This window comes from Cyphomyrmex costatus, unplaced genomic scaffold (assembly GCF_001594065.2).
Source record: "Cyphomyrmex costatus isolate MS0001 unplaced genomic scaffold, Ccosl1.0 scaffold141, whole genome shotgun sequence".
NCBI classification, from domain to species: domain Eukaryota; kingdom Metazoa; phylum Arthropoda; class Insecta; order Hymenoptera; family Formicidae; genus Cyphomyrmex; species Cyphomyrmex costatus.
The window spans coordinates 1147633-1171606 of record NW_017275402.1 but is presented as its reverse complement, the minus strand read 5'-3'; the positions used below and the strand labels follow the sequence as shown (position 1 = coordinate 1171606).

The 23974-nt window shown below is 32.1% G+C and overlaps 1 protein-coding gene across 6 annotated transcripts in view; it reads right to left on the bottom strand.

Annotated features, from left to right (window-relative positions):
• LOC108783099 (protein abrupt) overlaps nt 1-20891 on the bottom strand; it is an 89546-nt gene extending 68655 nt beyond the window's left edge. For all 6 annotated transcript variants that reach the window (XM_018551565.1, XM_018551567.1, XM_018551568.1 and 3 more), the window contains exon 1: nt 20277-20891. The gene's annotated coding sequence lies outside the window, so the exon portion shown is untranslated. The remainder of the gene's footprint in view (nt 1-20276) is intronic.
• Between the last annotated feature and the right edge of the window lie 3083 nt (nt 20892-23974).

The window sequence follows — 23974 nt, the reverse complement described above, 5'->3', positions numbered from 1 at the left end:
ATTTAATTATATATATATATATTTAATTTAATTTTTTTATAAATTTAATTAAATTTATTAATTTTAATTATAAATAGTTTTTATAATATTTTTAATTTTGTATTTTTAATTAATTTTTTAATTAATTTTTGTTTTTTTCATTTAATAAATAAGATTATAATAACTAAATATTTAATATCTATACGTTCAACATCGGACGAACTTGTAATGATGGTCCTGTCTCACATACCTTTACAATACACTCGCATTAAGAACAGGAAAATCAATCCAAACTATGATTGTTATATCAACATGTCTGTAACGCATTATCACACATTATAAGAACATTATCAATTCAACGACGCAAACATCTGTAAGATCACTGAAGAAGGACCTGTGAGTTCCGAAACGTACGACATTTTTTGTTAGTCTTTATATTGTAAAATTTAAGAACAATAATAATTATTATTAAATCCACACATTCAACTCGATTTAGACCGTTTAATTATTTAATTTGCATTGCAAAAAATGAGCGAAATTTATTAATAAATAAATATTTGCAAGATAATAAATATTTACCTGTTTTTCTTTTATTACAGCTGTTTCACAAGAATCCATTTTTTTTTATTTATGAAGTAAATTTAATAAATTTAATTTTAATTATTTGAATACTGTATTATTATTATGTATACACTTTGTTTTTTTACACTGTCAAATGTGTATGAAGCAATATAATGTTGTTATTATTATAAACTTTAATAAACAGTAAAATATTGTGTTTATATTACACAATTTTTTAATTTATAGAAAACTTTAACGTCTATAAACTTCTGAAAATGACTTTAACCATAATAATTACGCGCCAACAATCAGCATATACTGTTTTCGATATTAAGATCTATTCTTTTTCCACCCAATTTCTGAACTGGTACACTAGTTCAGAAATTTTCGATAAAAACCAATCATAAAAGAAACTATTGAATGCTCACTTCTCTTTCTGAGCACAGCTTATGACATATGCTAACCTTAGTCACTAAAGTTCCCTACTTATAATACATTCCATTGGTTAATCGATTTAATTCCTAAGAGAGAAAAAGTGAATTCAACTGACATCCAATTAAAAAAACGTATGTACAACGAGAACTCATTTCTAACCAATCAAAAACTCATGTTGACGAGAAAATACTTTTATTCATTAACAGTACAATTAATGTTAATTATGGGTTATCATCCAAGCTTGATCAATAAGAAGTCTGTAGCCAAAAATTTGTAAGGAAATATATTGTAGTTATGGAGACATATACATATATGCACTTACAACCAATTCACCTCAGTGCGTGAAATGCATACTTCTCCTCTGTTTCTTTGCCAACTTTCGGTTGGCAGCAGTCGGGAGTAAAAAGATAAATAATAAGTTAAGTACTGTTATTAAAGTTAATTTTACATTGGTGAAACCGAGTCTTAGACATACATTTAATATTTTTTTGAAACTCACACCAGTTATCATTTGGTTTAACAATGTAATCTCATTCTGAAGAAAAATACCACCTCTACCAAATTTTCAATCTTGTCTCCTAATTTTCAGGATAAATATCTTATCATTTAACTACTGCATATGATATCAAATAATGCTCAACCGTGGAAATTCCAAGTATATACTAAGCAATTGATTCGAAATACGTTTTAAGATAACTGTGATAAAATTAATATCTAATAAGTTTATGATCATATAAATATCAAATTTATTCATCTTAAAAAAGGTTAAATTAAATTGACACACGTTATCTCGCAAAGCTGTAAAATATAGAATAAAATAGAGAGAGAGAGAAAGAGAGAGAGAGAGAGGTTACGACACATATACATATTAAAACAATAATTTCATCAGTCCGGAGATTTTTTATCGTATAACACGCTGTGCACCGTAATTTTCGTTCAGGAAGAGAGTCCAAGTTCACACACTGTACGATAAGCCAGATCGTTAAGATGTCTGTATGCGTAAGGGCGCATATATAGGCGCGGTATTAATTTATTTTATGCGCGCTCGCGTGCACCGGTTCATGCACATGCGGCGGCGCGCATTTCCTGATCGCACATACAGTATAAACGCCAGGTTGACGACCCTTTAATAACTCCGTGCGTTCTCGCACCGCGGATCGGATGTGGATCTCGTATCAGCCAATTAGGAGACGTTTAGTAATGAGAATGACGATGAGATCCCGGTGGATCAGCCGATGGCTGATATACGACAAAGGTGAGTCACGTGGCCGGAAATGGCATTGTAGAAGAATTCGTTACGCGGTATGTGATATTGCTTCCGGAAAAGGAATGACCTGCATGATATATGCCTGTTAACAATTATCAGTGAAAGAGCGAATGATTCCGACGTGAGAATCTTAACCATTGAAACTTAAATAATATCCACGTCTTATTAGTACGCATATTTATCATGCAAATTAAAAAAATTTTTTTTATGTTTTTTTATCCACGTTTTGTCTTTAAAGGACAAAAATTGTCATTAGTAATCGCGTGCGCGACTCCATAAGTTATCTTCACGGACTCCTTACGCTTAGCTATTCGCTAAGTACTTTGCAGGTATAATGAAACGACGCATAAACTGCACCTCAAGCGCAAGCAAGGTAAATGCAGGGACATTGTAAATATTCCACGTAGACGATGAACCTTGACGTGACGAACATTATCAAATACTGCATCACACTTGAAATGTCAACTTCAGCTGCTGCGCGACGCGTTTTCCTGTGATATCGGTCTAAAGGCATAGTTAATAATCAGGAAATTATATTTTAAAAGATCTGTTTTACTACTTGCGCATTAAACTCTTATCGCGATTATGAAACGCAAGAACTGCACGTGGCATAAACAAGTATTAAGCAGAACATAGCTGTGTGTAGAACTGCCACGTGTAAAACTAGGCACGTGAAAACGATATTAAATGGCAAGGAAAAAACTAATTAATAATTAAAGAAGTACATATTCGCAGAAAATATCATTTATCTGGAAAGGATCATCGTCACGATATTTTAGTCCGGTCTTCAGCTCGGGTCTATGTATTATATGGAGAATCGTAACCATCGACGCGACGAAACAGAAGAACATTATGACGTAGCGCATTATAGCTGGTACACACGAATGTAAATAACACGAGAGAGTGGCTCTTATCGCGTCGGCTCGTTTTGTGCAATGTGGAACGCGTTATCAGTCTGCTGCAGAATACTGCATTTTTATCTCCAAACGGAGAGATTTACGAAAGAGAGGAATCTGATGAGATAGAAGTGAAGGGAGGGGAGGGGGGGGCAGAATGATCGTGACAGATCTGAATTAAGATCGATTACGTGTGCGCGCGTTACCGCGACCGCATCGAGACGAGTAATTTATCAACAGATGCGTGTTTACACGAGGCCGTCGCGACACGCGCATTTCGCATTTACTACGTGTCATCGTATTTAGCTCGTATTTACTACGTTGTAAGCCGACGGTAGCTGCGCGCTTTAATTCACCGCCACTACCCACCGTCACCGATAATCCACGTTCGACATCCGTTATTCTCGTTATACGTTTTATTCGCGAGAACCGCCACATATTCGGCGAGAAAAGTTCTCGCACTCACGATCTACGATCGCATGAATTATAAATGATTTGTAAAACGTATTTCACAAAAATAGTTTGCATTTAATGCCTATTCGTATATAATAGAAACCTTTGTATTAAATAAAATTCATAAAAAGATAATAATATTCTTAAACATATTATCTTGATGAGATACTTCTATCACAGGAAATATTGTAGTTACACAAAATTTAAATATTTAATGAAAAGAAATTGATAAGATCGATGATCACGATGCGGTAATGTGAATGTATTTGTCACCAAAGTGTATTTTTTGTTTATTTGTCGAGTTGAATTTATTACGCTTATTATGACGGTCTCAAGGTGAAGTGATCGGCTAATTTCGACGGTTAAGTAATATGAACAATTTTATCGAAAAAAAAAAAAGAGAAGGTGGTTTGGTGACATGTGTTCATCAAATACATAAATTCATGATATCGTGTATGTAAAATGAGTCATGAAATATAACATGAATTGTGTTTACGACTATCAATTCCTATATTGAATATCTATAACAAATCGATTGGGTGGAATGTATGGTCGAGATTTTCAATTCTTTATCTTTCAAAAATAAACGCGAAATTAAAATAAAACAATACTCCCTATTTCAATTTTGAAAAATGTCAAATTTAGAACTGCGTTTCTCTCACTTGTAAACCAATTGCAGCGGCAATCGCAAGAAAGTCGCGTTCGATCTCTGGAATTCCAATTGAATGTCCATTTATGCACGCACATGCACTCACGCGCAATTACTCGCGAACATAAGCGAGCTGCTGATATGTATACCCGGAATAGATCAAGACGAGTGGAGATTGGGTACATATCACGGCAGGTATGCCGCGAATTCGAGGTGTGGCACTGGTCGCCTGTCTTCTCTCCTCTCTCACGAGGGAAATCTACTCCTCCTCGTTGGCTTTCGTCGGCTACCCACTCGAGAAGAGTATTATTGTGAAGCAATTAGAATCGCATGTAGATCCATCGATGGCGCACGCCACTGTCTCCATTCCTGACATTCTCGTCGCTCTCTCCTCGTATCGACATGATCGAGTAACTTTGAACGAAATCTCGAGTGAATGGAAAATTAAATTCCCGCATGCGAGACGTAAATATTGGTATATTACGATAAATTCTTCTCACTTGGAAGATAAATGAAAGAGAGAATTTTAGAGAAGATAAAAAGTTTTTATTAAATTGCAAATTGAGACTAAATATGTCTCATTATGTAATTTTAAGATAAAATAATTGGGATTGACTAATATTTTTTTTACCTTGTGATATAAAATGTGCGATATGTGGTTAAAAATGTTATTCAGCAATTCGAACTGGATTATATTATTGTATGAAGAAAAAAAACGAGCGTGACAAGTTACGACGAGAAAACGAGCGGAAGCTAATGCGAAGTATAGTAATTGCATAATAAAGGAAATCGGAATTACCTCATTTCGAGGACGGCGTGTATCGTGATATGCACATCGTCATTTGCATTCACTTAAGCACCAATGCTTTTTGCACGTGGCCTTTGCGCGCACTATCAGCAAAGAGTACAAAGTCGTTTATTACGCATGGAGTAGTACTGGATATTAATTGGCGTGATTCGACGTGTCGACAGTTTTTTCTCAGCATAAAAATGTTCCCGCATTACATAAACTACGCCGTTATATCATGTACCGACCCTAGGTGGTGCAGATGTGAAATAAAGAGCGTGGCACAATAGCCGAAAACGCGTATGGCAAACAAGAGAGGAAGACACGGGACATGAGGGGATGTTATAAGACCTCAAGAACATGCTCTCACGATCATGAAGCAAATGTACATTTCGCATAATATAATAGCGATGAATCATCAGTTTCACATCGTTGATATACCTACCATTTAATAAAAAATGTAAAATTAGCATTACTGTGTAAATAAATTTTTTTATAATTTTTGTTAACAAAGTAATTATAAACTGAAGTAATTAAATAATTTTTTATAATGTTTTTCTTATAATAAAATAAGATTAATTTATATATAATAAAATGCTTTAAATAATTGCGCGCATATTCCTCTTTAATTTTTTATTTAGATAATTCTTATATAAAAAGTTATTTAACAAACATTTGTGTTTATTATTAACAGCAATAATAATATCATTATTATTAGTAATAAATTATATGTATAATATGATATCATAATAAACATATCTGTGATTTTATGCAATCGGGTGCAAAAAGAACCAAATGGTTTGCAATAACGTGGAATTTATCGGTTTCAGTAGATCGAAAGTGAAAACGTATTTTCATATAGTGGGTGCGTAGAGAGTACATTTTACAGAGACGCACATGTCCACATCCGGGAAATTCTATAACAAGGCTCGTATTACGAACGCCCTTTCATGTACTATACGTATTCATCGGTAGGTATGAGTATACATGTATGTACATCGGAGAGGGTAGTGTACGAAAGATACAAACGAAAAATGTGAAACGTCGAGTGAGGAAAAGCAGGACGCGCGTACTCGTATTACAAGGGAGACCTACAGGACTCTTCACGAATAATCATCGGCGTAGCATAATACTAAGAATAATTCTTACTATAAAACGTTTAAAAGATTAGAAAACGTACGAGTAATTATTGTGTAAATGGATCACGTTTGGCTTTAAAATGAAAACTATAAAAAGAAAGAATTGATCAATTAATTAATTAATATAACGGTTAACAAAATATTTTTGTAAATATTATCTTTTTTTAATATTAAATATATTTTTAATATTAAAATTTAGAATTATTTTCATAATCGGAATACTTTATATTTATTCAAATTTTTTCTATTATGTCTGTTTCATTATTTTTCAAATTGTGCATGATTTAAATGTTATTTTTATGTTATAAATAACTTATCTATATAACAGCAGGTTGACAAGTAACGCATTATTTGTAACGTCGTTACCGTTACGAGTTACTTTTTTGGTAACGAATAGGTAACAACGTTACATTTTCTTCAGAGTAATGTTCATAGTAAGGCAGCTACATTTTTGGGGATAATGATAACGATTTCACTAGTTACTTTTATCGTTACTTTATTTCTAGCCACGTAAAAGTTTTAGTCGTAACTAAAGCTGTAGAAAACAGAAATGTGACGTTAAAGGGATAGATCTGATTGGCTCTCTTAATCACGTAATCACGATGCCTTTTTTCACATTGTATTTACAGTTTACACGTATAAACTACGTTCCGTTTAACGCATTATGCACATGATGTATCATTTTATCTTTCTTTAATATTCAGTGAATAACAAGGATAAAATAATGTATCATACGATAGGCTCTATTTTTTGTAATTTTTATATTATATATTTTAAGAAATTAAATATACCGTAAAGATTTATTTTATATGTATATATGCATATATATATACAATATTGTATATTGCATATATAATTAATAATTATATATACCTGTGTATATATATATATATATATATAAGTATTTTTGGATAATGTAAAAAACATAAAAATTGCAAAAAATTATCAAAGGCACTCAAAGTATATAAAATGTAATATTAATTCTTGACATTTCATTTCACAAGCTTAATGACTTTTTAAATCTGTTTAATTACATATGCATGTAGTCAATATAAATTTTTATCATAAATTATTCCAACTTTAATATGCTATATATAATTCTTCTTATGAACATTATCCTGATAATTATTATTCAGATATTTATTTTGTAATAATCTTGTTATGAAACACATATTTCTTTAAAACAAGTTTAATGAAGATATATATTATAATATAATAATAATCTGCTATGTCTGTCTATATAAATATTTAATTTAAAATACATTAAAAAAACTATATTAGAATAAAAACTATATTAGAATAAAATTAAATATTTTAACGAATTCGTTTGCTCGTAAACCCTTGTCTCTCTTTATTATCAGTTTTAAAAAACTATTTTTTATATTTAAAAAATATATAAAAAAACAGCATATTAATAATGTAACTGTTATAATGATATAAAATTCAGGAAAAAAACGTTTTATTGCAAAAATATGTAAATATAAAGTTGTGCGTATGTACGTAAAGTGAATGATTAAGTCATACAATTTGACAAAACACAAAATAGTGGCATAAAAATAAATATAGATTTGGATATTTCAATAAAAAGCATAGTAAACAACATGACATTGTTTTATGTGTTGTTTATATGTTTGCATATTTTTAAGTACATAAATTACATTTGATAAACATGAGTTTTCCAAAAATTTGCTTATGCATACATAATATGCTATGAACTACGACCTACGTAATATGCTATGAATAAAAAATTTGCATAAAATATTGGATGAATTTAATTCGATCATATTCTTATAAATATAATTGCAAAACATACTGTACTCTCGGTTACTTTTGAAATGTAAAACATGCAGTACTGTCGGTTACTTTTAAAATGTAAAGCATGCTGTACTGTCGGTTACTTTTGAAATGCGTTATAATGGTTTCGAAGCTCGGTAACGAAGGCATACACTGCCATAGGGTAAGCATTTCGTTTGTGCCGAAAATAAACATCCTGCGCAGCCACTTCTTTTCACGACCCCTCTGACAAGGAAATTTATCTTGCTTTCTTGGGGTAAATTCTCGGAACGTTAGAATTTGCAAAGGTTGCACTGCGAAATTCGTAGGTAATATCTCTCTCTCTCTTTCTCTCTCTCTCTCTCTCTCTCTCTCTCTCTCTCTCTCGCAGAGAGTAGAATTTACTAAAAGATTACTTGGTTATTTAGTAACAATATCTGCTTTATATTTCGTAAAATTGATAGTATTCTAAGTTAGATATGTATTTTTATGCATGTATCATCATTGAAATATGTGTCCAGTCTCGTGGAGTAATTATAAAGTTTAACATTATTAATTGTAGCAGCTCAATATCAGTAAATAGAAAAAGTAAGATTGGACTTAGATCAATATAAATTACATGGTTGAATTATTCAAATAATTTCATATAAAAACGTTTGTACTTCAAGATAAATGGCTTATAATTTGAATGGAATTAATGCATTGAGTTTAATACGCTACGTTCCAATGAAACCATTTTAACGTATAAAATTTATGATAAAATTGTTTAAATAATTTGCTATTCCAAACAATTAAATTATTTTACAAAAAATTACAAGTAAATAAACAAATATGTTTTTCTCATAATACAGAATGTAGTTTTAAAAAATCTTTTCAAGAAAAACAAAGAAGTTAAAAGGTCTTTTAAAAATATATTTAAACTTTAAACTATTTGAATTCTGATTAAAAATTCGAATTGTTTGATTAATCGAGGAAGAGTATCGAAGGAATAAGAATTGCAGATTTATTTAACATATCAAAACAATATCTAAACAAAGAATGCAAATACAAAAGAAAGACTCATGGGATGATATCGTGGTGTTATAAATATTATATTAACCAAGTGAAGAAATCCAACTTCATCGCGCAGCAGTATCACGGAATATCTGCTAAGTCAGCGAACGCATCCGGCACTGAGAATAGCAGCATTGTGTTCGCCATTACGTCTTCTCGGCTTAAAAGCATATAAAAGTATGCTCACGCGTATACCTGGGAAGCAAATCTTTGGAACCATTAATAATATTGCCGGCGCAATTATCGGGCCAGCTGCTGCGTTTCCTTAGGGTCCCTTTTAGCCCGAAGCAGGTACCGAAGTTAGAACCTATTGCTCAACGAGTGCATGTGTGTACTATATGTATACCAGGTATTACGTACGCTATGCCTCTGGAACTCAGTTCGAAAGATATATATCTCCTTGTCTCATTGCGGTTGCCCGCCCTAATGTTCGAGAAAGTCGTGCTAGTTAGAATATGAGAGGCGGACCAGCAAAGCGCGTTTAGAGATTCACGAATAAAAATTTCGATATACGGATATTAATTTTGAAAACAATATCATAGCGAACATAGTATACGTTTCCCATACGACGGGATTGTTTAATAAGATACTGACTGTTCAAAATATAGTTCTAGTCTCTAAAAATGTTATTGTGCATTATTGTTAATTTAATTACTAATTATATTAAAGAATTTTTTTTTAATTAAGTTTTCTACAAATATGAATAAAAAAGAATTACGTTGCTAATTTCGTTACAGTCATAAATTAAAACAAATAAATCATATTTTTATGTTACATATATGCGTATAAAATATAATATATTTTTATTTTATTGCTTTTATGCAGGAGACAATTTCCATTTTTAAAAGAACTTGTAATAAAATTTTTTTTAATTAATATGTAATGCTATGTTCAAAGTTTAAAAGGAAATAAAATAATAAAATTTACGAAGTTACAAATTAAATTGAAAAATTATTTTAATTTAGCTTATAAATTAGAATTTTTAACTGTTAAAATTGGTACTTTATTCCGTTATCTTAGATCTGTCCAGTGTAAAGTAGGTTAACCCGTCAAAGATATTTGAACCCTTACCTAAATCTTTCAGGTAAGAGTTTATTTTCAAGCTTAAACAACAGTGGGTTGGTACGAAGAGAAGGCATGTCCTTTATAAAATAGGTATCCAATAAAAAAGGAGTAAGTTTGAAACGACCTGCCCTACATGAAGAAAGATATCCAATATGAAATAAGGAGGGATCCATGTTTGAAATTGTATAAAGTACTGAATAAATATCAAATGAATTATCAAGAAGAAAGTACCATATAGAGTCAATCGTGATTCTACAACATACTAAGATTCAAATAACGAGCAATTAAGAGTGATAATTGCACAGTAATCCATACGTTATGTTATTTATCAACTATTTTTCTGGATTCCTAATATTAAATAAAAATAAAATTGGAATTTTATTTTCTAATTGGAGTTTCTATTTAATTATAACTAAATTTGGTTGATTATAATTAAAAGAAAATTGTTTTTGTAGTAATTATATTCCTTTTTTATAAATTTGCGATAATTAATATAATATATCAATAATTAGAGTAATAATATCAATAATAATATTGATGTTATTAAATAGTGTTGTGTAATCTTAGACTTTTCACATTTTACATTGATATGTTATTCGTGATGAATACCGCACAAAGAAAATATGATAATTGGCACAAAATTCTAATTACGAAATTCTAAATTCGCAACATTAGTCTGCCCATCGCAATCCCAATATGGGTCTATCGATTTATCTCACGACTATAAACAATATTGGCATTTGCTAATTCAATGATTGAAATTAAATCATTCAAATAATGCCTGCCGCTGCAAATCACGCAACGCTATCACGTCCCTTCCACCACTTACGCCAGATTATAGTTCGATATCCGGCAGTCCCTCAACAACGGCTCGGCATATATCATCGGCAAAGTTTGCCCACCGACAATTGCCCTCCTATTGCACCTACTACCTGTCCCTTACCCCTCATTCCCACTATCGGACCGTGACGAATGTATGTACATCATCTCGCGGCCGCAATCTCGTGCCCGTCGATTCATTAATTAATCGCTGAACACACATACAGAGACCGCGTGTTCGCGCACGGTGGCAATTACCGGCGCATTGTCGCGCATAAATCATTAGCAAACGCGTCGCTTCCATAATTCGGTTAATTTGCAGTGTTTTTGCCGACGCTAGGTGTCATGTAACGCGCCGCGACGTTCCCTACCACACACATACACACGTGCCCGCGCACGCACACGCATAGACACACATACACACAGCGCTCTGTCTCTCTCTTTCCCTTTTCCTCTTATCTTAATTATCTTGTTTAGACCAGCCATAATTTGCGTTACAATGACACGATTGATTGGCGTCATGCATCATTTGGGTGAGATGGTTTGTTGTATTAACTGGACGAATGAAATTGGGTGCTTAAATAATTTATACAGTAAATGATTGCAAATAAGTGAAATTAATAAATTGATGCAATTTTATCAATATCTTTGTTTCCAGCCACCATAACGTTTCGTGAAATTTGATATATAATAATAATAAGTTAGAGCGCGAGCGACGAGATACACATTGCCGGTGCTTATCTAAATTGATGTATCGTAACTCTTCACTTTTATCATTCGACGTGCGAAATAATCATATTTAATTAGCTAACTGAAAGATTATCGCTGGGGATAATTAATAATTATATAAAATGTATAATCAGGGCAATGTAATATTTATTATGTTAATATGATTTCGAATGTGTAATTTTTAAAAAATGATTTTCAATTTCATGCTAATGATAAATATTATAAATACATATAATATATTACGATTATCTTTTGCCATTGTTAAATAAATTGCAAACAAGGAAGTTGCTAAATTACATTTGCGGCTTAATTGAATCGCGCAAATGATAAAATCGATATCTTATCAGAAGTGATATAAGCTTTGTAGGATTTAGAACAACTAAATTTGCCGCTTCCGTCACATTCGAAAGAATTACTATTTGAATCAATTGAATTAAACCAGTTAACTAATACTATTTATACTTGACGGAAATTAAATTTAAATAATTGGAAAATCTGTCATTAAAAATATCAAGCAACATTTCAACAAAAATTAAGTTTGTCTCATTATCAATTTGACATTTTGGTAAATGTAAAAATGCAGTAATTAAAACAGACGTGCACATGGAATTTTTATAAATCGAGGTAGTTTCAAAGAAGAGATATGCAGCCATGCTCAAAGATCCAAATAAATGCTCTTATGTTTGCGGATAGTTTATTCTTTATTTTTTAGTCGCACTTTCGATAACGACGGGATTAAATTCCGTACGTGCGTCGGTAATCTGATGATAAGGCAACGCAAGGCACAACGAATACACGCGCTTCAAATCATCGGCTGCTCTCGTTTCTTATTGACGTACTCCGGCGAATGTAGCGATTGGATTACAAATTGGCTGAGTTAACCCTCGTCAATGTAGGCGTCTTTGGAACTCACTTTTAAATTTACATGAGTGTCAGCGACGCAAGCACAAAATTGCACGCAACAATGTCCAACGATATGTGAATTTGATATTGATAAAAATACTTGTCGTTACACATAACTTTTGTTATCATTAGATTAAACATTTACTACAATTTACATTCTTTTACATTTGAAAAATGCTCTGCTGAAAAATTAGATTAAAAAAGACATTTTTGAGGATAAATGCGGGTCGTATAGTATATAAGTGTTTATTATATTACATTTAAAAAATTGCTATAAAACCATTATTGTGTAGATCATTAATATTCTTTAAAATTAAATTACAATAATCTAGGTAATATTTTCGTTAATTGCACATGAATATTCTTCTAAATTACCGTTTCACGGTAAATAAGCAAATAAATAGCATTCATTTTTCATATAAAGAGGCTATAATGGTTTTTTATCTTTCCAAAATTGCTGCTGTATTTTGCCGGTGCTTCCGTTATATCCAGTATACACGTTCATGCGAGCGTAATCTCAAAGTACGATTATTCTGGCTCCTATACATAACGAACGTTTGGTCGTGACTATCAGCTTATCGCGACGCGTGTGAGTCAGTCATTAATAAAAGGGTGGCCATGCACACCGTGAAAAGCTTAGACCGAGGGTTCGTATCGATCAAATAACCATCGGCCGCCATGTGCGAGACGAGGGGTCTTCCTCCTTAACTAGCATCGCTGTTGTGATTTTCGCTGATTCTTTGGAACGTAAAAATAATCATGGAATACGTTTACTGTATATAAATATAATAAAATAATAAAGCAACGCCTTACTTTATTCTAATATTAATCTCGTAAGAAAATAAAAACATCGTAACATTGTCACGTGATAATCACGCATAAATGTCCAGCAATGTATTCTCGGGTATGCTTTTGAATAGTATTAAAACTGACAGTAATGAAAAACTGACGCGAATGAATTGAAATTAAAGCAACAAAGTCGACTTTGTTGTTTGAACCGTCAATTACAAGAGAGTTCCGCATTCTCTAAAACGCGCGCGTCTATCGTTGTAAACGTTGTAACTCTCACTCTACGGGATATCCTCTTTAAGCGTCCGTAACATAAACGTACCTGGTGATCAGCAAACTCGCGCTGCGCTAATAAAAAAAAAAAAGAAATACGGCAGAGGTATTATCAAGCAGGATGATAAAATAAATAAATGGTGATGTGCGCGTGATAATATTGTAGATACGATGCTTGATCGCGTTCGGAATAAAGGTTTATTTTTTACGAGCTCGGATATAAATGCGGGACTACAGCGCTATGAGACTCGGGTCGATCCGTTTGACCCCCCCTCCCCTCTCGACATGCGCGCATACATTATCGGATAATGCACGTGCGTGCATTAATTACGCGTCGGATAGGCCGCGAGTTCTCTCTACCACTCTCTCTTTCTTCCTCGCTTTTCTTCCTCCTCTCTTTCACGTCCAGGAAGCCGCGTATCGAATTTATCAAAAACACGACGGGAAGCCTGTGGGATGATAGAGACAAGGAGAAAGTGAACGCGACCAACGCGAAGCTCTCGTGTGTCTGTGATGCTGAATGATACTGCGTTTCTCGTTATTACGTTTAGAAATCTTGCTTACTCCCACGGATTTCATTCCGGACAGATTAATCGACAAACGTTGTAACAGAGAGTGAAAGAGAAAAAAAGCGAGAGAGAGAGATAGAGATCGATAGATAGATAGATAGATAGATAGAGAGAGAGAGAGAGAGAGAGAGAGAGAGAGAGAGAGAGAGCACGCGTGCATTTGTCGTATTTATAAATCCGCGTAACTCACGCGACCAGATTCGTGTATTATCGGAGCACAACTTCTCGCATTGTAGTTCAGCAATTCGGTATACAAATACGAAGTATGACTGCGAATGTTACTATTGCTAGAAGAATGTAAGGCTTTAACCTTTGCAATTGACCCAACTGCACGTGTAAAGAATGGCGTAACTGTTGCGCACATGATTGAGAATAGCAACAATGTGTCATTACAATTCGCATCGAATTACCAGAATTGAATAATATATCAGGCTCGATTGAAATTATTGAATATCTATGTAAAATTCTTTTCGGTAATATCGGGTAATAATGATGGATTATTATATCTCAGGCGTGATGCACGAATAAGAATAAAGTAGCATCAAGTAGTGAACAATTTGATGAGTAACAAGTATACTATAGAATGTAAGTTATAAGAGGAGAACAACCCAGTTCTAGAAAACCTTGTTTTGTTTGCGCACGCAATTTGCGTATGGAGCGACTATAGTCTACTATTATTATCGTGAGTAATAATAGCGATACAGCTGAACTGCAGCTGTTCGTCGATGTACGGAAACGCGTATTCTGAAATGTAAATGTCGCAATGCAACTCTCGTAAATTGAATGTGGAAATCGTATTTATCAAGCCTACCGTAAAAGGCTGCTTATGTATCAATTAAAATGCCACGTGTGTCTAGGGATTATAAGCGCAAAATAGTCATCCATAAATTTTCGAATACCAAATCGATCATCCGTATCCAGTAAACTCGTGATTGATAATAACTGTCATTTTGATGCGAAATTCTAGTAAATTTTGACTGACACGTCGACACAGAAAGGCAAGTAATTAATTACATAGAATGACAGCAGATAAATGAGATTGGAAAGTGAAGATTTTAAATGAAATTCGTGCATTATACTTTATCAATCCCTTTTATTGATTCTTCTATAATTATTTGGAAAACCCGCGTTTATATCAAATTATTATATTTTTCCTAATTTCTCCTTTTTAGGTTTAATTTATCTATCTATTTAATAAAAAAAAACTCATGTGTGTTATTAATAATAATTTTTATTTATTAAATTAAATGATGTCCATATTTAATTATCACGTTATTTTGGTAAATACGTGACATAGTAAGACTGTTATAATAATCTTTAATAACAATTTATCATTGCTAATTATTAGAATTTAATTAGATTTTTAAATGTTGCAAAAAATTTGCCTGTCTTTTGTAAAAATCACAAAATGTTTTAGAATTATGTATTACATGACGCATCATGAGATAATATAAGGGTCTCCGTTAGACTCCGGTTTAGGTTTCTACGCGAGTATTCTATCATATGTGTGTTCATATATATGTGACTATCTTTGTGTTCGTGCTGCACAGGCCGATTTATTGATCACACGCGTCGCACGCAATAGGACGAATGTGCGTGCTCACTATATCGCAACCGTGTACGACGTCTGAAAAGTTTTATTCTATGATTTTATATGCTGTAGCTGTCTCATATGAATGCGAGAGCAAAGAAAGCGTCAGTAATTGCAGTAAATAAAAGCAGCCAATATTATCATAAAACGAAGAAGCAATTAACAAACACACGAACGTTAATTACTAAAGAGTTTTATTGGAGCTTTACAAACTTGAGAAACAAAAACTGATGCCAATTATTTCCGTGCAGAAAATTTTGATATTAATATTTGATACAAATTATTATTCAATATTTATATGTACAAATAACAATAAAAATCCTAAAGTAAATATAAGTAATATATTTATGACGTGATGATATATTTTACTGATTTTAGTTACCTGACATCTTATACACTACAAAAATATTTTAATGATTTGAATCGTTAAAGTATAATATTATTTACAAATAAATATATAAAATGTAAATATATTTGTAATATTTATAATAAACAACAAATATATAATACTATATACCATACAAATATCTCTGTCAGTGTCTGTTTATTTTAAGATTTTATGTTATTTCTTTATAAACATTTCAATTTGGAATAATAATGTATTACAAATATTTATTAAAAATACAAATAAAATACATAATTTATATATAAAAGTAAAACTGTATAATAATGAGAAACGTATTTATATGCATATTCCATTGCAATATAGAAATACTATTGGAGTAACTTTTTTAATCACGTGTTTTTGAACTGGACTTATATAAGAAAAATGTTGTGTCAATAAATTACTAAAAATTTAAGAATCTAGAATACATTTTTGTATAAAATATATTGAAAGTGTAAAATATATTTAAAAAATTTTACTGCTTCAAATTTGATTTTATTAAAATTTTTTGACATATCTGTGCATGATTTACATTTCTCAAAGGTTTATAGATAATGAATGATAGCAAGAAACGGTTAGATGTTTTGAAAGGTCGAATAAGCTATATTGCATAAATAACATTCTACATGTTTCTGACGTGTTTTCATTAGATGGAAGTAAAAACTATGTAAAGTAATGCAGCGTTACGACTATCGTTATCGAATCTCTAATTTCTTCTCTTGTACAATTCAGGATAATAATGTTATTTATATTAATAACGTTAGTTATATTAATTTTGTAAAATAGAACGTAACTTTTTGTACAATTTATTCTAATATCTATGAATATTAACACGAAACACAACACTGCATATGGCGAATTATACATTATTTGTGAAATGTTAATTTCCAGATGAATTAACATTTCATGATTAATGTTTGTATCATTTTCTTAATTTTAATAGTGCGTAATAAATTAGGTGCTGATATACATGCAAAGAGCAAATTAAGTAAGAAGCATTTCGGCATGGCCACTAATTTTTTTATAGTATCAGCGTGCAAAATTACACAATATGTAATAAATTATATGAAATTTTTTAAATATATACCGAATATTGCAAGCAATATTAAGAAACTTCGCTCGAGTTAGTAATGTATCTCCACAAAAAGTAAAAAAATTCAAGTTTAATTAAATCCTGACAGTTTGTATTCCATTCTGCGATTTCAATTTTTTTCTTCTATTATCTTTTATTAATATAGTTTATATTAATTTTTGCACTAAAGATGAAAAATATATTTAGATAGCTTCTTTAATTTATTTAGTTAGTAATAAAAGAACTCAAGATTGTGATATCTAGATAATAATTAATTTAAAGAACATTTTGACGTCAAGATATCGTCGTTACGTATTATTCTTAGACATTTTATTAAACAATTATAATATTCAACGTCAGTGCAACCAAATTCATTAAATATTTTTGACATCTATTTAAATTATCTTAAAATAATCCAATAGCAATTTTTATATTTATTTGCATTTATATTTTCTATGTGTATAATAAGAAAATTATCTTAAAATTATCTTAGTTATATATAATGAAATGTTAAGAAGAAAATATAGAATTACATATAAAGCAATATATAAATTCACACATAATTATTTAGAAGCACCCATGATCCAGCTTAAATCGCTGCGGCATATTGTTCTCATCGGTTTTAATGAAATGTTAAATTTTATGTGAAGTAACCGCCCTAATAGCTTTATCCGAAATACATATACCGTGAATGTCCTGAAAATGTTTAAGAAACATTCAGACGTCCTCTGAGTATTATAAGGACGCCCCCTGGAGGTCTGTGCTGTTAAGATAGAGATGTCAGTATTCGTACAAATACATACCCAGACATTAAATATGTCCAAAAAAGGCATCTTAGAAATGTCTATAAAGGACATCCTAAAAATATTTTTGTAAAATCATCTTTAAGAGGTCTTATGTCTCGATTTTGAACTTTGTGTTGTCTGGGATAGTTAATTATCAATATGAAAACAGACAGATACTGTTAATGACGAAGACAACCGCGGATGAAAGTCATGGAAATCAGGAAATCGCTGCAGGAAATTGCAACATTGCGTTTGACAAACAGGATGATTATTTGGCGTATAAAAATTGATCAGACGAAGTAGTATAAAATTACAAGTCAAAACCAGAAAAAGTTTGCAACACGTGTAGCTATGTTATCATTGTTAAATATGATTTATCATTGCTGGTCATCAATACACAGATATACATTATCAAAATCGTAATAACGTTCGTGTTTGTTTCTCTAAAAACGCGAAATTGCATATGAGTCATTTTTCATTAATCGCTATCAACTATATGCTCGATTAATCAATGATGTTTCTTCAGTATCTTCTGTGATTGGATAAAATTTTTTTAAAACTCTCTTAGTAGATTGTTCGATGCATATTGCTTTAGCATAATGAAATAATGTAAATTTTGTAATAATCTTCTTAGTCACGGTTATCGAAAATATATATTGGAATAATATATAAGCCGAAATCTTACGAAATTGGAAAATCCGTCTGGACATCAGTACATTTGGTAATAACTTTGCGTAAGATATAAATTTCGTAACAAAAAAGCCATTGGCAATTACTTTCCAGCATTAAATAATGTTGTAAATATCTTTAATGATCAATTACTGTGAATATTAAGAAACAAGATAAGCAAAGTGCTTTATGAGTTTATCCTTATATTGGTAAATTTATCATAGTAAATACGTGTAACGGAAAAGGAAACAAAATATGTTGTCAAATAAATTCTCGCAAAATGTTATTCTGTACAAAAATGTGATTCAAATTAAATAGAAATTGCATATGTCCAATAAGTTTTAATAATAACACTAACAAGCTCGAGCACTTCTAATTACAAGGTTACAAAAAGAAAATGATCATAAAATTTCATATACAAATTAGTAACATAATTGATCTGATCATCTGACATTGCTTATAACATGTCCTGTAATAGACAACTCGCCAAAAACAATCGTTAATTTGCGATATTTGGCAAAAATAAATTTACGGAAACCCTTGACCGCGATTTGACAGATTGCCAAAAGGATAAATGTTTACTTAAACATGGCCGAGCGTGAATCATCCAGACCGACACCGCAAATTTCAATAAAATTATTACGCTCTATCCGCGTGATGTGTCTCTCAACCAAGAAAGTTTTGCTAAATGCGCGAGAATCGCGGTATATTTTCCTAAAGAATTGTATCACTTCGCACGAGTACCGTTCACGACCGCAAAACACATAAGCTCAACTATAAAAGCGCGCACGTCGAACAACGAGTAGGACGGCGCAATTAATGGCGTGGGCCGTGGTCGATCGTGCAATTAACTTTAACGAACGGGCGGCCTTGCGATTAAACTTAATTAGTATCGCAGTAATAACTCGTTAATAATCAGAACCGTGTACAGAACCGTGGCCCTGCGTGTGTGCATCAACGTGCACGTGCACGAGCGCGCATTGTCGTTCTTCAAGCAGGCTAGTGTCTTTTCTAGACACTTGCGTACATGTGCACGTGTGTGTGAGTGGTATTGTTCAGGCGTGTTTGTTGTGCGTTTAGAAGAGTGTATGTGTGGGTGGATCTCATATTTACGCGACGACGACGTGACAAGAAGAACGACGCTACACAATTTCGACGTTGGAGAAACGGAGTACCGACTACAGAAAGCGATGGTTTCCGTAGAACACAAGCTGGCAGTAACAATATTATAATTTCGCACTCAACAGTGTAAATGTAATGTAACACATGTTGTATGCAATAGTTACTTTGTTGGGTGGAAAATTATAACATTGATACAATGTTACTGACGTTACTGTTAATTTGTGTTCCATGGATTTTAGCAAGAAACGTTAACCTCACAAAAAAAAAAAAAAAACAAGACGCCAGCCTCTCATGAAACAAAGAAATCAAAAAACGTCAACTAATGTGAGCGCACATTTAAAACACACACACCCACACACACACATCAATCAGAAAAAATTAGAGATTATAAAATAAAATAAAAGCGGCACTTATAGTATGTTTATACTGATAATATCTATAATTTTGATATAGCACATATTTTCCTTCGATCTGTCGCACACGAGTTTGTAAAATTAGCATAGTAATGATTACCTTCGTTCTGGTATCTTTGGTATCTCTGTAGTTAGTATTTTTCTCTGGTATGGTCTAGTCGCACTAGGAGTTGAAAATAATAATGAAAGAAGAGTCCCTTCGTCCTGGTATGAGCGACATGTGGAGATTGATTGGAGCAAGATGGGGATCTATAACGAATTACGTGTAACTGACAGGTAGAATGACTTCGTCGTGCGTAGTTATCTATGAGGCACTGTGTTTCTTTTCATTTTCTTCGTTGCGCGCCTCGCTCAGCACCACTATTTCCGAAGCTTCTCTCTCTCTCTCTCTCTCTCTCTCTCTCTTGCTCGACGACACTCGACTTGTCCCCTCAGAAGCGCGACATACGAACCGCGAAGCCGCGCACGATGCTACGCGTGTAAAGATCAATGAATCGCATTGAAACGCGCGTACGTCGTTCTCTCGCGTAGTTGCACGTAGAACGAGAATTTACGGAACAGTCCAACCGGAGACGAGAGAGTAACATAAGTAAAAACATGTACACTACCGTCCTTTTTTCCATCCGGTGATGAACATCACGAGTAAGGCGGATTGTAAAGCACGAACCTGATTGCGGGGCGGCCCGGCGAATTATGGCTCTCTTTACGCTTTCGGCGGCTGCTCCGTTCCCTCTACTGCTCATGCCCACCTCCCATCACCCCTCTGTACACTTCTGTGCTCTCATATGATCCCCACTCGTAGAAGTCCTCCCCACCGCGCATTCCTACCATTAGGTCTGTACCTGATATCTCCCCCACTACGAGCATGAGTGAGAGAGAAAGAGAGGAGGTGGAGATTCAGAACGTTGGCACCTTGCGACGTAACTTGGGGATGTTGATCGCTGAGGAAACGCGCGAGCGTACTTTACATCTTCCGGTTGCGAGATTTTAGCGTAAGAATCATTTTTGGTGCGTCGCGGAAGTTGTCACTTTGATGAGATAGGAAGTTTATATTTTGTCATGGAAACTCTTTTCGTCTATCGCGTCTTCTAATAAATCTTTGATGTCAAGATCAATCATTTTTGAAGCAAAAAAATTATGATAAAGCTTCAAAAACTTGAGAAATAAAAATTAATGTTAATTAATTCTATGTAGATAATATAATATTGATATTTATATTTGTCACAAATTTTTATCCAATATTTAGAATTGCGCAGTTTTAATTCTTTCTTAAATTTTTTTTTTTTTTAAACTGACATTTGTAGATAATGTGTAACAAAGCTAGCGTATAATTTCTGTTATATAGAATAAGGAAGTATTTAGAGAATCTTAACGTAAAAATATATCATATTACCTAATTAATCAAAATAATTTTATTCAATTATGAAAACGAAATAGTACATAGAGAAAACATAAAAATAGAACTACAATTTCATGAAACAAAAATTGAGTAATGGAAATATTATATTATAACTGTAATGCTACTCCAAAATTTCTCTTCGTATACAATTAACTAATTAATCCCAGTTACCAGATTTAACATTGTAACTTCTATAAATTTTTAATATTAACACGAATCCGTCTTTATTCTCGGAACGACTAAAGCGTGGATCAGGAAGATATGGATATTATAGTTCTTACTTAGATATTTCTGTGCTAGATTTGAGATGACGAAAATAAGTAACTAATAAAGACACCTTTAATGTCAAAGTTTCGGAATAGTAAGTAATCGATATCGGCAACGAGAATATTTTCTCAGAATTAGCAATCTTGTTCTAAAACAAATTCTTTACATAAGCACATTCGTCGTGATTTCTTCATCGCGTTTTTTTTTTTCGTTTTGGTAAATAATGGAATTTCTATAAACTATTGTTATCGCGCGAAATTCAGAACAACATTAATAATTTAAATAATGTATGTACAATCATGTTTCAAACAGAACATAATGCTAATTAATTATTTCTGTATATATATTTCTTATATATGTATATTTATGGAATATTAAATGAAACAATTATAAAGCACATATTATTTCTTTTATAACTACCGATATTTAATGCTGGCTTCGATTGATAGTTTCTGAAAAAGGAATAGCTATTTCAGTTATTGTTTTCATTTCTGTAGATCTAACAAAATATTTCTTTGTATGTATATCATCATAATATAAATTAAGAGAAAAACTGCGAAAAATGAAAATTATAAAATTTCGATAAATTAAAATTATGAAGATACAATTGCATTTAGGAAATAAAACATTATGAGAAATTCTAAACAATTCTTGTGTCCTCTATTTTTTAAAAATGTAACTTTTCAAATGTACCTGGAAAATTTCAGGGTAAAAATGGAGTTAGATTTGAATAGCGTCTTGACCATTAAGAGAATTGTCCAATCATATCCCAGATATATTCTGCAAAACGACAATTTTATGTTTACAGTTGTTAATCTCTTGTTCTTTAGGTTTGTCAGTAGATGTGTCAATACTACAATACTGTCGCCACTTTTCAAAGTCAGGTCTCTTCTCAGCAGGCCTATTCTGTGACTCTTAACGCAAGTTTTGTTATCGTCATAATACTATTGGGCAGATATTTTACCATAATAAAAAAGCTATGCTGCAGCGTATAACGATAATGAATTTTGGTAGGAATTACAGAACAGGCATGCATGTCATTATCCCTTAAAGGAAGCCTTTACAATTCCTACAGTTGTATAGTTAGGAAATATTGAGGTGCATTGTACAATACCAATGCACCCCAATATTTCCAAATGTCCTGTACACTTGGGATTAACAATCTGGGATAAGTACGTGTATATAAAAGAAGCACATCAATTGTTTAATAAATTTATGTCTTGTTTTTTTATGTTAGAAATGACATCATTCCTCTCTCTCTCTCTCTCTCTCTCTCTCTCTCTCTCTCTCTCTCTCTCTCTCTCTATGCCAAAAATATATTTATATATCATACGTTTATAATTTGTATAAGATATGTATAGAGTAAAAAAATATAAAGGTTGTTGCCAGTAGACTACTGAAAAGTTAGGCACTGATCATCGGTAGTCTCTTAGCAGTCAATGCTGTTAATCAGCATTCATTATGTTAGTGCTAATTGACTTATCAGGAGACACGGTAGTGTCTCCTGCCATGTTCAAAAAACTACTACTTTAATTTAAATTAAAAGATTAATAAAACATTATCAAGTCAACAAATTCTATAGAGAGAGTAAAAAAGGAATTTATGTTTTGGATTCCAACTAAACTTTTTTTCTTTTTTCAGAAAAAACTGCTTTTGTTTTAATAGTTTAAAAATATTGAACGTATTGAATGTAATTTGCAATTATATAAAACCAGTTATACATATATATGTATATATATATATATATACACACACATAAGTATATAAATATAACTATATTAATAAAAATATATACATATATTATATATGTATATATGTATATTTTGTAGCGTAGCGCGCTACGTATTTATCTTCTTTATATTATTATATATTTTCCACAGAAACTAATTCATATCCGATATTTTTCACCCACGGTTATTTATTTATAAAATTTAAAAGCGTAGTTTTTACGAATCATATAAAATATTTTTAATATGTAAAAAATAGTTGCAGATTAGTATCAAACGTGGCAGTAATTTTTCTGTGTCTCCCCAAACATTTTGCCATTGATGTACACACGTTCTAGATGCAGTAGTCAGCATGTGACGCCAACAGCATACTCTCTCTCTCTCTCTCTCTCTCTCTCTCTCTCT